Source organism: Periophthalmus magnuspinnatus, chromosome 21, assembly GCF_009829125.3.
Source record: "Periophthalmus magnuspinnatus isolate fPerMag1 chromosome 21, fPerMag1.2.pri, whole genome shotgun sequence".
Taxonomy (NCBI): Eukaryota; Metazoa; Chordata; class Actinopteri; order Gobiiformes; family Gobiidae; genus Periophthalmus; species Periophthalmus magnuspinnatus.
The window spans coordinates 33,402,246-33,408,245 of NC_047146.1; the positions used below are offsets into that span (position 1 = coordinate 33,402,246).

Here is a 6,000-nt window from a genome sequence, read left to right on the forward strand (position 1 = left end):
AGTATTCAACATGTAATCAAAATGTACGAATGTTATTCAGAAAGAGATGACTTTTCTTTCCAGACACTTCCTCCAATACTTCTGGTTTTCGTGCAGTTAAAAAAGTCTTCATTTCCAGTTTCTTTGACAACCACACATGTCCTCACATTTTAAGAAGAGTACACTGCCATTGGCCACTATAGCGCCCTTAAAATGCGGGGACTGTTACTGGTTGGAGGCGGGTGCGTGGAAGGACTGTGTACAAGGTGGCGAAGGCCATCATGGCCGCTTGCAGCTTTAAGTTCAGATTTTCATTTATCTGTTGCAGTCTTCTGTATTATTAGAACAAGTGTCCAAACTATTGTTATCAAAAGCCACATAATGAAATGCAGATGACGGGGAGGGCCGATCGAGGGCCATAGATTGGTTGTCAACACAGTCAATAATTCAAATTCAACACAGACTGAGGAACCCAAGCTTCAAATCTACAAGAGACAAGGCCAACGCACACCTGAACGCTTTGTCGCTCTGCAAAAGAGTCTCCTCCGTTATTTTCTATGAGCTTGCGCACACCGGCTCTCTTCACACACCGGGCGCTTGCCGTATACCGGGCGCTCAGCACACACCGGCTCTCTTCACACATCAGGTGCTCAGCACACACCGGCTCTCTTCACACAACAGGTGCTCAGCACACACCGGCTCTCTTCACACACCGGCTCTCTTCACACACCAGGTGCTCAGCACACACCGGCTCTCTTCACACACCGGCTCTCTTCACACACCAGGTGCTCAGCACACACCGGCTCTCTTCACACACCGGCTCTCTTCACACACCAGGTGCTCAGCACACACCGGCTCTCTTCACACACCGGCTCTCTTCACACACCAGGTGCTCAGCACACACCGGCTCTCTTCACACACCGGCTCTCTTCACACACCGACTCTCTTCACACACCAGGTGCTCAGCATACACCGGCTCTCTTCACACACCGGCTCTCTTCACACACCAGGTGCTCAGCACACACCGGCTCTCTTCACACACCGGCTCTCTTCACACACCAGGTGCTCAGCACACACTGGCTCTCTTCACACACCAGGTGCTCAGCACACACCGGCTCTCTTCACACACCGGCTCTCTTCACACACCGGCTCTCTTCACACACCGGCTCTCTTCACACGCCAGGTGCTCAGCACACACCGGCTCTCTTCACACACCAGGTGCTCAGCACATACCGGCTCTCTTCACACACCGGGTGCTCGGCGCACACTGCCTGTGTGCAACAGCTGCAGTAAAGGCAAAGAAAGGCCCTGCTCCTCTTCCCCTTTTCTCCCACTCCTCTCCCGCCACTTGAGAAATCAAACATAGAACAGAGCACACAGCAGGGACAGGAGAAGGTGAGGACAGCACATTAATGATCACAGGTCTGATGTGTTATTAGTCAGTTGTTCACGTGTTTTTAAGTAGACTGTATGAGGTTAAGTCTCTGATGTTGTCACTGCTGAGAGAATGTGATAGGAAAAACACTCCACTTTTCCTCAGAGGAAGTATGCAGTCTGCTGCACTACCCCTAGAGTGAGTCCACAAATTTTTATCCAGTATTTTTATTGTTTGTACAGTGATTCTATGGGTTTTAGGGTTGTTTGGTTTGCCTGAGATCAAGTTGTTAAACAGTAAGTGATGTGTGATAGGATTCATAGTTTAGTGCTTCGCTCACTGATTCCACAGAAATCTACGATGTTTGTCAGTCCCGTGTAGTTTTCTTTTGGCTTTTTCCCCCCTTCATAAGCAGCCATATTTGTTTTTGTTTTAATAGACAGACCATGCCTGTCCCTGATTGGCTAATCCACTGGTCAATCACGTCCATCTGAACTCAGGAAGATTTACCAATGACCAGACTCATATCTTTGTAAAGTATCGGAGAAGTGTTTATTCTGGATCCCAGGTAAAGCTAATTCTTTTTTTTTTTTCTTACTGTACATTCCCTCAATTGACACCACAATGAAATGTGAGATCTCTGATTTAGCACAGGATGAAAGAGACTCAAAAGTGTAACAACTCCAAAACACACACGTAACATTTGATTTCCAACATTTTTTTTTATTTTTTATATATGCAATAGATCATAGTTAAAAGGTTTTTTAGCCATTCATTGACACTCATTCCTTACTGATGGACCATAAGGAACATAGACTGGCTTAAGACAGAAGAACCACATAATGACAGCCACAATCCAGATGATTACAGAACTACACAGATGTGATACAGCAGTACATTGATTATTCTTCTGAATGCAGCTTCCCTTTGCTCTTCCTTTATTATTTATGGCATTGGTATCGTAATGAAAGGGGGCGGAGCCGTTTCCTGTCCAAGGTGCAGGCCTTTATTACCATCGATGACTGCACGATCGCTGTTCTCCCCCTTCAGTTGAGCAGCAGGGTTATCACAGCCATTCGGTTTATCTGGCACAGGTATGGGTACGAACTGCTGGTAGGTTTCTGGATGTGGTAAATTGATTGATTAGTAGTAGAAGTCGTACCAATAGTAGTAGTAGTAGTATACTGTAAAAATATTCACCCACAAAAAATAGTGTTCCATCTACAGTGTTTTGAACAGTATGTCAATATAGTAATTACTGTGGCAGGTCTAAGTAGTAGTAGTAGTAGTAAATAGTAAATCTAACCAAACTGAAATAGTAAATAGTACAACATTTGAAAAAGTGCACTTACCACAGACCAGTCCGGCCAAGAAGAGGAATACAAACTATAGATGAAATAAAGACAGATTAATGAGAAAACAGTTGGAGACATAGTTAGATTGTGTCAAATCTCATCAGGGTTAAAAAGATGCAAGTCTGTACCAGTTTGCTCATTTTGCCTGGAGTGAAGTGAAGCGGTGCTCTGGCTCCTTCTGGTCTAGAGTTGGCTGCTCTTTGGCTCCGTAGTGAAGTGAGAGGAGCAGCTTCTTTTATATACATTTGGATAACCAAGGTATTATTATATTATACTATTCAAGGTATTATTTAGGATCAAGAGGAACACCCAACCAACACCAAGCCACCACAAAAGACAAGAGCTGATTAATTACCAAGTACAACAGTTGCCGCCCTGCTAATTCCATAACTCTTACCCAGCAAGCACCATATTAATAAGGGCCAAACAAGTGTCTAAATGACTAAATAATACCTATAATTAGACTGATAAAAGTAAATGACAACACCTTTATTTTGTTAAATGAAGGTTTAAACTGCCAGAAAAATTCCTTACAGGAACAGTAAGTTATCTCTGCAGTTTGGATGTCATTTTTGGGGTTGATGACATAGGTAGAGGTATTTTGTTTTAGAACTTCCTGTCCTTCCTGTCTCCTTTTGTGCTTTTCTTCACAATGTTTTTCCACAAACTCATGCTTAAATAATGTAAATCTCACCCAGAATCTCAAGTGGGAGCCGACCATCAGCTCCCTCATCAAGAAAGCCCAGCACAAGATGTTCTACCTGCGGCAGCTGAAGAAAGGCAAGTTGCCGGTCCAGATGACGATGCAGATTTGCACGGCCATCATTGAGTCCATCCTCACCTCCATCACTGTGTGGTTCACTGGTTCCAGGGACAGAGACTGCAGCGCATTGTGCCTCTGCTGAGAAGGTGATTGGCTGCAGCCTTCCATCTCTACAGGACCTGTCTCCAGGACTCGGGGGGAGCAGGCCGTAGAGCAGCTGACACTTCTCACCCTGGACATTGACTATTTGAGCCACTTCCCTCTGGCAGGAGGCTACGGTCCATTGGGACCAGAACCTCTCGTCATAAGAACAGTTTCTTCCCCTCTGCAGTTTGTCTCATTAACACTTTATAATATTTGCACAAACTGGACACTTTATAACACCGGTAATTTTAATAAGTCACGTTTGCACTGTTGTTCTGATGCTGCTGTTGTATATATTTTTTCTCCCTCTAAGTACTTTTTTATTTTTTAAGCATATCTTTTAACTTTGTGCATGCCCTTATTTGTATTTGTATTCATTCAGTGTGTTTTATGTTGCACTTTATCACCGAAGCAAGTTCCTATTTTGTGAACTGTGTTCACAGACGATGGCAATAAAATAACCTGTCTCTCCACAACATGGAAGCTCATGTCAGGCATCATCACGGCTAAGATAAGTGACACATGGATCAATACATGAGCACAGCGCAGAAGGGCATCGGCAAAGATACCAGGGGAGCCTAACACCAGCTCCTCGTCGACTGAACAGTTGCCCGAGACTGCAGAACCTGTAAAACCAACCTGTGGACTGCCTTGAAAGCCTATGACTCATTGCCACACACATGGATCACTGAATGGAGCTGTACAACATCAACAGGGCACTAAGAGCCTTCATTGCAAAATCAGTGAGGTTGTGGAAAACCACCCTTGAGGCCAATGGCAAGTCGCTTGCACAAGTGACCATCAAATGTGGCATATACCAAGGAGACGCACTTTCCCCACTGCAGGATCTACAGCACAGACACTGGAATGTCACTCGGGCTTGAGAGGTGTAGGCGGGTGGTGAAATCCAGCACCCTGACACTGTACGCGAGCCGTAAGGAGGGAGGCCGAGGACTAGTGAGTGTGAGAGCCACTGTCCAAGATCCATAAGTACATCAAGGACAAGGCCCCAACAGATGATGTGCTCAGCGAATGTCTCAGACAGTAGAGTGCAGAGGAAGAGGTGCTGGAGGAACCATCATGGGAGGACAAGCCCCTGCACTGATATAAAAAAATCCAACCAATGGCTTGAGAGAGCTGGTCTGAAGGACAGCACAGAGGCACTCATCCTGGCTGCACAGGAGCAGGCCTAGAGCACCTGAGCGATAGAGGCCCAGACAAGACCCCTGAGACAATCCAGCTCATAACTGCAGGGTGTAAGATGCTGCAAGGAAAGCAAACATGGAGCAGCATAACCAAGTGGAGCCATAGTGTACAGAAACATCTGTGCAGAGTACGGACTGGAGACCCTGAGGTCAAGGTGGGAAACACCTCCAAAGGTCGTAGAGAATGAGCCAAGATCCTGTGGGACTTCAGATACAATTCAATTCAATTTCAATTTAATATTTTATTTCATTCATTAAAACAAAACAATCCGCATAACTGCATACAGTATTACGGCTTTTGTACAATTTTGTTAAGCGAATGAAAGGGCACAGAGAGAAGCAAAAGCTTATAATATCTGCCCCTCATCAACTCTGACTCTTATTCACTACATTATACAAAGTCAAACATAAATGTACAGCTACTTTACGAAAAAAACAACAACAACAAAAAAACAAAAACAAAAAAACCACAAAATCATCCTGTCACATATCAGTTATATATTTTCTTAATAATGATAATTTCAAACTTTTCTTAAACATATAAATGGATTTGGATTCTTTAATATTATTTTCTAGGCTGTTCCAAAGACTGACTCCCTTGATTGAAATACATCTTTCCTTTGGTTTTGTTCTGAACACTGGTTTAGAAAATACATCAGTTCCTCTTAATTGATATCTATTTTCTCTCTTTCGAAATCTATTTTGCAACTTCTCTGGTAACACTTTTTGATGAGCTTTGTACATGGTTTTAAGGATGCCATATTCCACCAATTCGTTAAATTTCAACGTTTCTAACTGAATAAAAATTGGATTTGTATGTGCTCTATATCCACTTCCATTGATAACTCTAATAGCACGCTTCTGTAACAGAAAAACTGGTTCAATGTAGGTTTTACAAGCACTTCCCCACACTTCAATGCAATATGTCAAATATGGAACGATCAATGTGTTATACAATAAGAACAATACATCTCTGTTGAGAGACTCTTTCACCTTGTGTAATACGGCTATGGTTTGTGATACTTTTGATCTTACTTGCTCTATGTGGGATTTCCACGTCAGCTGTTCATCAATCATAACTCCTAAAAAACGAAATGTACTTGTTCTTTCTATCTCTAATCCTTGTGTGAATAATCTTACCTCTAAATCTTTTTTTTACAACTAAAGACCATAAACTTA

The 6,000-nt window shown here is 43.3% G+C and overlaps 1 long non-coding RNA gene across 1 annotated transcript; it reads right to left on the reverse strand.

Annotated features, from left to right (window-relative positions):
• Positions 1 to 2,069: 2,069 nt before the first annotated feature.
• Positions 2,070 to 2,945, reverse strand: LOC129457296 (uncharacterized). The gene is made up of 3 exons (XR_008649181.1): positions 2,838 to 2,945; positions 2,707 to 2,740; positions 2,070 to 2,475 (listed from the first exon to the last, which is right to left on the reverse strand). It is a non-coding gene; the product is annotated as an uncharacterized LOC129457296 (long non-coding RNA).
• Positions 2,946 to 6,000: the final 3,055 nt, after the last annotated feature.